The following is a 12,057-nucleotide window of genomic DNA, read 5'->3' on the forward strand; positions in this document are numbered from 1 at the left end:
CGAGAGGGAGAAGCAGACTCCACACTGAGCAGGAAGCCAGAGAGCCGGAAGCGAAAGCGGGGCTTGATCTCAGGACTCTGAGATCAGGACCTGAGGGGAAGGCAGAAGCTTAAGCAACTGAGCCACCCAGATGCTTCAGGTCAGGAGGTTTGAAATGTGTCATCTCTCTTAATCAATACAGTCCTCTTCTTCCTGGACACCCTGAAGATATTAGGCAAAGATTTGGAGGCACAGCCTAAGGTGCATAATCTGATCTAATTTGTTTAATGAATAGTTCTTGACTGTTTCCAGCAGCCGTGGAAATCATCCTATTTCTTTTTTTCTTTTCTTCTTTTTTTTTTTTGTTGTTGTTTGTTAAAGATTTTATTTATTTGACAGGGAGAGAGACACAGTGAGAGAGGGAACACAAGTAGGGGGAGTGGGAGAGGGAGAAGCAGGCTTCCCACTGAGCAGGGGGCCCAATGCGGGACTCCATCCCAGGACCCTAGGATCATGACCTGAGCCAAAGGCAGATGCCTAATGACTGGGCCGCCTAGGCGCCCCAGAAATCATCCTATTTCTTATCAAGATTCATCTGGTGGTCAAGAAATCATCACTTAAATGTGAATCGTGCCAACCGCTCTACTCTTTCAGAGACCAAAGTAACAACTGAGTGTGACAAGGAAAAAAGTCAGTTGGGTAAAAATATAGCACAGCAACAAAAAATTTTACGTGGACTCTCTGAGTGGGCACAGTGTTCTAAGTGATGTGTCAGGGTTCAACAGCCCAGTCAGCGTGAATGTAAAGAATGGAAGGGGTGAGTGTGAGAGCTTAGCACCTGCCTACCATCCACGGGGCGATCTGCAATGCCTTGGCTCATGTTATCCATACAGAAGCCCAGAGACGTGGGTGGGATTATTTCCATTTTATAGATGAAGAAGCAGACTTGGAGAGGTAAAATGACTTTAATCCCATTAACAGGCAGAAAAAAAGTGCCTTCCTCATGCTTCTCTGCCAGCAAAGCATATATTTTTTTCCACCACATTATGCCGTCTCTTAAGTGTTCAATACCTTTTCCCACTATAATAAGATTCTCGTGTTCTTGACCTGAGTGCAACACAGATTTAAAGAGAAAGAATCACTGGGGACACCAAATATTCCAAATGATTGCCACCAGCCATTTGTCATTTCTTCTGTTGGCTCGAGAGCTGCCTGGGAGCTCAGATACAGTGAGACACAAGCAGTATTTTATGGAGGGCTTCCTTTCTGTCTCTTTGATGGTAGTGTGTTGTAAACTCTATGGAGATCAACTCTCCTCTGGGAGCTAATTACAATAAGGCATCTCTTTATTCGCTGCAGTAAAGCGTTTCCTTACGAAGGCCACAGGAATAGGAAGGACAGAGGGACATAACAAAGCATCGACATCTGATTCCTTAAGAATTTCTTCTTGAATGAAGTCATGCATGCCAAATATGTCTGACTCGTTATCACTCTCGATACAGTATGATATCGGTTTAACCCGGAAAGATTGCCAACATCAGGAAACCACAGAAGAAATGGTGTTGAGGCACACACGCGATAATCTGAACAACCATGGAGCAGAACAGCAGTTGATAAATGGGATGATTACTCAGTCCTGTGCCATGAGGAAGCAATAGCATTTGTATACTTTAGGTCGGCCATTCTAGAGAACTATAACCACCCAAGAGGCAATCCAGTGGCGGTCGTGTGGCCATGGACAGATCGTGGACACCGCCCACCATCTCTCCTCTTGCACCTGATTCATCAGTCACAGGATTTGCTCTGATTCAGAACAGAACAGAATCATAATGACAATTAGCATGTTTCTAAGACAAAAGCACTTAAGATGGTGGTTGGAAAAAAATGAATAAACTCTGTGTTTTCATTTTACATTTTGGTTTGGTTTTCAGAGGAATATGTCAGAGGCAGATGCCAGTTTGCTTTGAGGCAAGAGATAAGGAGAAGTATTTTAGGAAGGAGTCTGTATGACGAGGGGTGGGTGAGATAACATCGATAAGTGGGGGGGGGGGGTCACTGATAACTTTGTGGACAAGTGACCCTTTGGCTATGCCAGAAGATTTTATCAGTCAGAAATGGGTGAGTCATATATATGTGATTGTGGCTTGAATTCTTTGGATATGGGGGGGTGAGGGAGAGAAGGGGAGGGAAAGTGATACAAAGAAACCAGAAGAGAGACGACGTGCACCCAGTTGAGAGTTGGGCCTGAGCTCCCTTCAGACACATTCATTTTCCCAGCTGACTTTTTGCATCCGGTGGCTCATAGATGTGATCAAATTGCCTCATAGATACATTTGTCAGTCTGGATAGTCATAGTAGTGTCACATCTCAATGGAGCAGCCGGGAACGTGATTCTTGCCTCTGGTTTGCTTCCTGGAGTATCATGGAAAACATTGGCTTCTGAATTCTAGCTGTGTGATCTGTCTTCCTATTCCTATTCCTATTCCTTCCTATTCCTACCATGCTGTATCTTTTGGACCTGATACCACTATTCTGATTGGGACATTTCGCTTCTTTTCACAATGAAGATTTTCCTTTAGACCTGAGCCCTGTGGTCAAACACACACCTTGTTTAGCTTAGTCCTTGAATCAACCATTATACTGTACGTAGTAAGGTTGAATAATGGCCTCCCAGGGATATCAAGCCCTAATGACCAGAATTTACAAACATGGCCTTATTTGGGAAAAAAGAGTCATTGCAGATGTGATTCAGTTAAGAATTCTAAAGTGCTAAGATCACCCTGGATTATCTGAGTGGGCCAGAGATGCCATCACAAGTGTCCTGATAAAAGACAAGCAAGAGAAGTTAATACCAACACCCCGAAGGGGAGGTGACAGTGTCACCAGAGAGAGGCTGAGGGTGGAGTGAGGTGGCTATAAACCAAGGACCACCCGGAGCCACCAGAAGCTGGGAGAGGCAAGGAAGGTTCTCTCCTCAAGCTGTCAGAGGGAGTAGGGTCCTGCCAACAGCTTGATTTTGGATTTCCAGCCTCGAGAATTGACAGAGCATAAATATCTGTTATTTAAGCCTTCCAGTTCATGGTCATGTGACAGCATCCTGGGAGGCACTGGTCTACCTCTTCCGTTCCATCCAGATAGAGCCTCAGAAGCTAGAATTCTGTTTCATTCATGTACCCCTATTTAAGCAACATCTCCTGCCCCCCCAAAACTGCCTGCCACATTTTATAAATCCAAATGAGATTCAGAGGTCCTACATAAAGGAGACAGCCATGTTTTGAGCAGTGTACAGACTTCGATCAACCAGCTGGCATCTTACTGAAGTTCTTTTTATGAAGGAATATTCTTTTCCAATCCTACTTCGCACTCTTTTGGAACTAGCTTTGCCATTTTCATTGATAACCTGGTAAACACTTAAAACCATATACTGTTTTCCCGTCAAATTTTTCTTTTTTATTTTTTTAATTGTGTTATGTTAGTCACCATACAGTACATCATTAGTTTTTGAGGTAGTGTTCCATGATTTCATTGTGTATAACACCCAGTGCTCCATGCAATCTGTGCCCTCCTCAATACCCATTACAAGGCTCACCAATCCTCCCATCCCCCTCCCTTCTAAAACGCTCCATTTGTTTCCCAGGGTCCATAGTCTCTCATGGTTCATCTCCCCCTCCAATATCTCCCCCTTCAATTTTCCTTTCTCCTAATGTCCTGCATGCTATTCCTTACGCTCCACAGGTAAGTGAAACCATATAATAATTGACTTTTTCTGTTTGACTTATTTCACTCAGCATAATCTCCTCCAGTCCCATCCATGTTGATGCAAAAGTTGGGTATTCATCCTTTCTGATGGAGGAGTAATATTCCACTGTGTATATACACCCCAGTGTTAATAGCAGCAATGTCCACAGTAGCCAAAATATGGAAAGGGCCAAGATGTCCTTCAACAAACTAACAGATAAAGAAGATGTGGTCCATGTACCCATCAAATGTTTCTGGCTTCCACTTCATTGATTTGTTGATGCACAGGACCTGAGTTCAGGTTCAAGGACGGCTAAACGGTTGTGTGTACCATGTAAACAAAGGTGTACATCATCCTCGCTATTTGGGTTCCCTGGCAGCACACAGTTATTTTCTGAGGACTCCTGAATCTTGACCTTCCCAAGTTCTCCCTTAATGTAGGAAGGCATGCTTTTAAAATGACCTGTATTTCCCTATAACATCAGAGTCCTCAGAAACTGCGATAAGGAAATGATGAACATCTGACCGGTATTTCAGAAGACCTTGACCTTGTCTGAAAACCACAGTGACTAGAGGTAGGAACACTGACCCATCTCGGCGCTGCCACAAACCAGGCTACGAACTTGGACAAAGTTTTTTCACCTCTCTGGACTTCAACCTGTTTAAACTTCAACTTGTTAAAAACTAGGCTAATGGGATCTACCTCATCACCTTGTTAAGAGAATCAGATGAATTAAACTATGTTTACCTGAATGCCCTGAAAGACTCTCAAGTTCACTGGGGTCCAAATCAAACTCATGGTCATCCAACCTCGAACCTGTTCCTTTGAATCCCCACCTGCTGAGCCCATGTCTCCTAATCAGGAAGTCTCCTGGACTTTTGCCCCAATTTTATGCCTGGCCTCTCTTCTAGTCAAGTTAAATTCATGACCAAGTTCTATCACTTCTCAAATATGCTTTTTTTTTCCAAAGACAGGCCATAAATCAGGACTTCAGAACCACCTGCCTGGACCACTAAAAAGTCTCTGAATGGGTCTCCCCATGGACCTCATGCATCACCACCAACACAAACCATCTGAACTGAGTCTCGAGACTCCAGATCTGACCACGTGCTCCCCTGTTCTACATTCTTCCACAGCCCCTCTGCTTAGCAGAGCCTGAGTCAAACAGCATTCTCTGGCTTGCACAATATTTTATCATCACCACCACTTTCGATCTTACTGGCCAAGATGAAGACTAAGGAGATTTTACATATACATCTGGATTTATGAATTTTCATGAAAAGCAAAAGGGTCTGGAAAGCCCGGATCTAACCTATGTGAGCTGAGAGGCTACTGTTGTTTTCAGCTGTGGCATATGCTTTCCTGTTTCTGCCACTCCAGCTTACCTGGTCTGATTACCTGCCTGTAACCTACAGGTGAATTCATAGCATAAAGTCTAAAGACGTCCTTAACCGTCACATGTCACCAAAATGTAGTGTGAACATTTCCAGGTTCTTGAACATCACATTCCTTCAATCCACCTTGGCTTTTAACATGCTTCCACATCCAACACACACATGGACCGATGTTTTCTTCTTTGCACACATGTATCCTATAAGACTATTTACATGGAATTACTTGTGTCACCTTTTTTCACCAGCCCAGAACAACTCTGTGCTTCTTCTTCTAATCCTATGCTATTAAATCATGTACCACATTGGTTTCTAATTACCCGTGGACATACTATCAAGTTCCCAAGGAAAGGCACCACCAACTCCTTTCATACCCCTGCACCTGGTATAGATAGATGTTACTAAGTGTTGATTAAAAATTTTTTAAATAAAAAAATAATAATAATATGTGGAGGTGCTCATCCACTACTTGGTACATAGAAAGCACTCAATAAATTTTATTTGAACTGGAGTAAACAATATTAGGCATCATAAACTACAGTTTAATATGAATGCTCTCCATGTGGGATCCTAGCAAGAGAGAAAATCACGGCGTGGCACTAAGGGTACAGGCTCCGGAATATATTTTCTGTGTTCAACGTCTAGCTCTTCTGCTTGCCAACTGCTCGGTGTTTGGTAAGTATCTTTTCTAAGTTAGTTTGATAACCTGCAAATGGAAATTCTAACAGCATCTGCTTCAAAGGTTACTGAGATGCTTAAATAAGATATTAATAAAGCCCTGAACAGCTTTGGGCACCCAGTTATCATTAGTACATTTAGCTGTAATTATTGTTATTGTTTTGTTATACAAAGACTTCTTTTCATCAAGAAATCTCCCTTTTACAACACATCCACAAACTCGACCTACAGAAGAGCATTCTCATGAGAGAGCCGCATTTGAAATCTCACCTTCTACTTGTATGAGGTAAAAATTATATATATTTAAGGAAGTCGAGAAGCCCTTTTTTTGCCCTTCAGAAAAGTCTTTTCCTAAAGCTACAGTTTAGTCCTAAACAAATATACTTTATTGGAGAGAAGTCATCCTAGTTAAGTTAAATCAAGCAATAAGATATGCCTAAGACAACAATTAAACATCAGATTTTAATTACGACATTTCTAAATATGTATATTCTTAAATAAGGCACATCTTCCAAGAGTGAAAGCAGACACATAATCTTTACCTCAAAGGCAAGGCTCTAAATTTATATAACTTTTTGAGAAGGATGTGTGTGTGTGTGTGTGTGTGTGTGTGTATTTATATATGTATATATAAATATACATAGAACTTTGTAAATAGTAATAGTATATAAACATACGTGATTAATAATTATACTATATATGCATATAACCTTAAATATGTACCTTTGACCAAGTAATTCTAGAGAATTTTCCACTTAAAAAGGAAAAAGACTCATTCACAACAAGGTTCATCTCCACATATTTGTAGCATTATCAAATTGGTAGTAACTTCAGTGTCCAAAAATACAATAATAAATAACTAACAATACGAATGCATGACTGAACCCTCAAGAGCCATTAAAATGACGTTCACAAAGTTATTTGACAATGCAGGCAAGTCAATAATTCAAGATACAGGGGTGCCTGGGGCTCACCAAGATCTCATGGGTTGTGACACTGAGCCCAATGCTCAGCGGCAAGTCTGCTTGAGATTGTCTCCCTCTGCCCCTCCCCCTACTCAACTGCATCCTCTCTCTCTTAAAAAAAAATCCATAAATCTTGAAAAAAAGTTCAAGATACCAATCTGTATGAAAAAAGATAATCCCAAATACAAAAAAAGAAAAAAAAAAAGATGGTAGGAAACACACCTCACTTGTTTTGGTAGGTAGGCTTCTAGAACCACAGGGTTCCTAGGGTAGGCCAAATCCTCTCTCTGCCTAGAGTCGCTAAGTACCTCATCAGAGCATTCAGAACCAGCCAAAAAGTTTCTGTCACATGGAGAGCGACACTGTTTGTCAAGAAGCAAAGTGTGAAGAGCTGAGCTCTAACGTGAACAGGATGACTAATTTGGAAGAAGCCTCGGAAGGACTTCTTGCTGGGCCTCGGCACCGCTATCAGACACGAAGACACAACTGGATATTCTCGGTGGAATGGTCAACATTGGTCCGGAATGTCGTGGGTGATGAGATACGATGACTGTGGCCCTTGGGACTCGCGTGATGCAAAGCGCTTCCGAGAGAGGGAATGTTCAGTGGGTTACAGTCTACTGCTGAAGATGAGGAGGCATGGTTGGTGAATAGTTCCCCCAAACCCTGCAGCTTTTCTAGCCCCTGAGACTAGAGAGCCAACCACTGTGACTGGGAAACGCAGAAGTGAACTTGTATCTCTTGGACGGGCTAAAGAATAACTTCCAGGGGACATCGATAATAGATTTCCTCTTAAAGAAATCATGACATCTTTGTATAAAGCATTAAAAATGCACTTGCAGAAGGCAAAAAAGCAATCTTGAAGGTCACGAAATCCTTGCATAGAGAAAAAGTTACTGCCTTAGCTAACAGCGCACAAGGAGTCACTAACAAGAACACGGTACCATTCCTGCTAATATATTATTCAGTATCTGACAGCCCACAGGGGCCTCACCTGTTTCTCCAAACACAATAAACATAGTCAGTGCAGCCTTTCAATCACACACACTGCTCTGTCTCGAGAGCCTTGCTTAAGTACCTCATTCATCTTTCGCCTGCCACACAAATGCTGTGCCTTGTTTATGTATCAGCCTTGGTTTTCTTAGTGCACAGCCCTTTGGCACTTATCCCTCCCTTGATAATCCAGCTTGTTCCTGGCATAGAGATGCCTGCCCCAATGGCACCTGCATACTCAGTTACAGTGTGTGCCTTTGGGGTGGAGGGGGACACCCCCATTGCTGATGCCCTCCAAGATCAAACCCCAGTGACTCAGCTCCTTGATTACCACACTGGTGTTAAGCTTCCCCTTGTCCTTCACCTTGCCCCACATGTCATCTCTCTCTGTGAGTTACTATCTCAGAATAGAAGAGAAAACATCTTCAGTGTATTTAGGGACATTTGAGAGTTAAGTGCCTTGAGCATACAGATTAGTGTATATTAGCTTATAACTGCAACATTTAAGGAATGTTTACTGTGTGCCAAGCATTTTCTATGGATGATTTCCTTTCATGGTCTATTAGCCCCATTTTACAAACAAAGAAACTGAGGCACAGAGTCAATGTAATTTGCCAAGGTGGCCCCACAAGTTTAAATGGCAGGGCTGGGGGGCCTGGGTGGCTCAGTGGGTTAAAGCCTCTGCCTTCAGCTCGGGTCGTGATCCCAGGGTCCTGGGATTGAGCCCCACATCGGGCTCTCTGCTCAGCAGGGAGTCTGCTTCCCCCTCTCTCTCTGCCTGCTTGTGATCTCTGTCAAATAAATAAATAAAATCTTTTAAAAATAAATAAATAAATAGATAAATGGCAGAGCTGGGGGGTGCCAGAGCAACCGCCATTCTTAACTGTCGTCCTGATTACAAACTTAGCAATTATTCTTTTTTTTTTTTACATTTATTTATTTATTTATTTGAGAGAGAGATAGAGAGTGCCAGCAGTGGGGAGGATCAGAGAGAGAGGGAGAGAAAGAATCCCAAGCTGACTCTGCACTGAGCATAGAGACCGAAGGCAAGCTGCATCTCACCACCCTGAGATCATGAGCCAAAACCAAGGGTTGGACCCTTAACTGACTGAGTCATAAAGTTAGCTATTATTCTTCATGAAATATTGCTTTCGGTAAAGTCCCACATTCTCTTTACTCCCTCTGGTGGGTTCCTTGTCTAAAATAAATAAATATATATATATATATATATATATATATATACACACACACACACACACACACACACACACACACATATATATGCGTATGTATATGTATGTATATATACGCATATATATGTGTGTGTGTATGTATATATATGTGTGTGTGTGTGTGTGTGTGTGTGTGTGTATCCTCCTGAATCAAGGCTGTCTAAGGATTTAAAGCAGGAGAAATCAGGCAATATTCAATTTCTACATAGAAAGAGTTTGGGACTGGAGACAATTGTAAGAACTAGACTTGGATCAAGTCTGCTGAGAATTTATGGGAGGCATAAATAATTAATATAGGATTAAAAAGATCATCTCTAGGAGGGAGCATGTGAGCCGAACACAAGAACAGAAAGTTCTAGTGAATTCCAGTAGTTAAAGGAGAGTGATAAGAAAGAAAAAAACAAAATGGGAAGGCTTGGAAAGGCTTGGGCAGGGGGGAAGAGAGCATAGGTATCTACCTCCCAGCATCCTTTATGACCCTCAGTGTCCACCTGCTTTAGCAGCCAGAGGTCCCTTCCATGGTGGCTCAGTAGATGTTTAAAAGGATTTTCCTTTTGTTTTTTCAAACCTTAAATAAATTAAGTTTGTTTAAGTTGTATCTGCTTCCATTTTTTTAGATAAAGGATATAGGGTTGATTCCAATAGAGACTTGGCTCTTGTGCATATGAGATAAACATACGTATATGCTGTATGTATAAATGTGTATATACATTTCTGTAGAACATATCACATATGCAATAAGTGCATATATTACACATATAATACATATTCAGTGGCGTTGAACCAACTTCAGAGGAGAGGTCGGTCAACCACTGGCTGTACTTGGATCTGGGATTCCAGGCCACCGGGATCTCTCAAATGGAGAGAGCAGTGAACAGCTGTGCTGGCCAGACACAGCAAGGGTCAGAGGTAGCAACATTGAGCTCCAGTATCCTCACACTTGCTGGTGCCCCCAGGTGAAGGAATCCCTCTTGTGTTTCGTGTTCTCAGATTAAGAAAATGAAGCGGTTAATCAGGAGTTGATTCTTGGCTTCAGTGTAGAGTTCAGTCGAGCACTTCAGCGAGCTCACGGCAGACCCTGGCCCTCGGCATAAATATCTTTCCACTTTCTTCTCGTGGTGTCTGGTCTTTTTCTTACGTTAACTTTATTGTTCTGTTTCACGCGTGTTTTGTTACAGTGCCTAGAATCCTGTTAGGAAGTCGACAGGAAATATATAAATGTGGATGCATTTGTGGACGCAGCAGCAGCTGCTGAGTGTTTCTCAAGCGGTGGGCACTGGGGTGGGAGGGACTAAGATCCCCTCTCGCGAACATGCCGACAGGCAACACAGACGGACAACCACAGTGGGTAGTGGGTGAAGGGCTCTGCATCCTCAATATGGGTCTGAATTAATGGGATGTTGTCTGTAAGTAACTGTGTCCTAGAAAGTCATAGTTTTTTATGGCCAAGAAGTTCCTCTTAAAAACCAAATCAGTCAGATAGGGGACCTGGGTGGCTCAGCCGGTGAGGTATCTGCCTTCAGCTCAGCTCATGATCCCAGGGTCCTGGGATGGAGTCCAGCATCTTATCTCCTCACTCAATGGGGAGTCTGCTTCTCCCTCTGACTGCCGCTTCCCCTGCTTGAGCTCTCTCTCTCTCTCTCTCTCCCTCTGACAAATAAAATTAAAATTTTAAAACAAAACAGAACAACAAAATTAGGCAGAGATTTCCTGTGGTTTTATGATTTAACTGGAAGTCAGAATCTGAAGTAGGAGTCCATTACTGGGAATGAGGATCAGAAACTGCTCCTGTTAAATCAAAATAACCCCCATTCATTCAGAGAACCATGACTTTGAGGAAATGGGACATCCCAGAAGGTATAGGCCCACTTGTCCAATGAGCACTTGAGGTATCTGCGCTTTTATTATCTTTCTGCAAATAGAACAAAAGCAAAAGAAAAAGCAACAGCTCCTATGGCTACATCTGCTGGGAAGGGGAGAGACACCATCCAGCCCACCTACCTCCCACTAAATTTGGAGATCTTGTATCCAGTGCTAGGTGAGCATCCGAGGTCCAGTCTCATAGCAATACAGCCATGCGCTTAGGAAGTGGCAGGACCCCCAGTTTCCCCGTCATTCTGCAGAAGCATTTTCTTATTTCAGTTATCTAGAAGTTCCACTAGCCCTCTAAGAAGTTCATAGAAAACTCTGCCAGTTTGCTTTCTGTATTTGGACCCCAAGCTAGCTGATCTTGGAAGCAAATCACTTACACAGCACTATTGGTAGATTGGTGTCAGATGGCAAACATTACTTGAAAGTACAGATGTTGTTTATGATGTATACAGCTTATAAATAACTTTATCAGATTGAAGGATACCGTCCTGATGTGCCACATGGACATTTTACTGACCAAAAAAAGAGTCTTATTGTCTGTGTGTGGGGATTGGGGGGGAAAATACTTCACTTCAAAGGGGCACATTAAAAAGATGTGCTAGGAAAAGCCAAATAGGAACAGAGTAATTGAGCTTGGGGAACAAATGTATATGTATTGAACAGTATATGGAAACGTATTTTACTCCTTTGGACTTCAAGAGTTATTTACTGATTGCTTCTGTTTTCAAACTAAAAGAAAATCTCTTTTACACACGTGGGATGTTTAACAATTTATCAGCTATGTCTTCCGGACACATCCCTGCAGGGGCTTTACCAACCCATAGCTCCAAGTAATGAGCTTCTAAACTACTGATTTATTTATATATGCCACGTATCCTTCTAAGAAGTCTAAACCCTGAAGAACAAAACTTACAAAAGATAATATGTGGCTACACTTCTTCAAAAATTACCTCATGGCAGGGGCAGGGGAGTGCACCCAAGTGGTTCAGTCAGTTAAGAGTCGGACTCTCGGGGCGCCTGGGTGGCTCAGTGGGTTAAGCCGCTGCCTTCGGCTCAGGTCATGATCGCAGGTCCTGGGTTCGAGCCCCACATAGGGCTTTCTGCTCAGCAGGGAGCCTGCTTCCTCCTCTCTCTCTGCCTGCCTCTATGCTTACTTGTGATTTCTCTCTGTCAAATAAATAAATAAAATCTTTAAAAAAAAAAAAAAA

The 12,057-nt window shown here is 42.5% G+C and overlaps 1 protein-coding gene across 6 annotated transcripts in view; it reads right to left on the minus strand.

Annotated features, from left to right (window-relative positions):
- Nucleotides 1-12,057, minus strand: part of SUGCT (succinyl-CoA:glutarate-CoA transferase) — an 802,332-nt gene that overhangs the window by 131,174 nt on the left and 659,101 nt on the right. The window lies entirely within an intron of this gene.

The sequence above is a fragment of the Lutra lutra genome, chromosome 11, assembly GCF_902655055.1.
Source record: "Lutra lutra chromosome 11, mLutLut1.2, whole genome shotgun sequence".
NCBI lineage: Eukaryota > Metazoa > Chordata > Mammalia > Carnivora > Mustelidae > Lutra > Lutra lutra.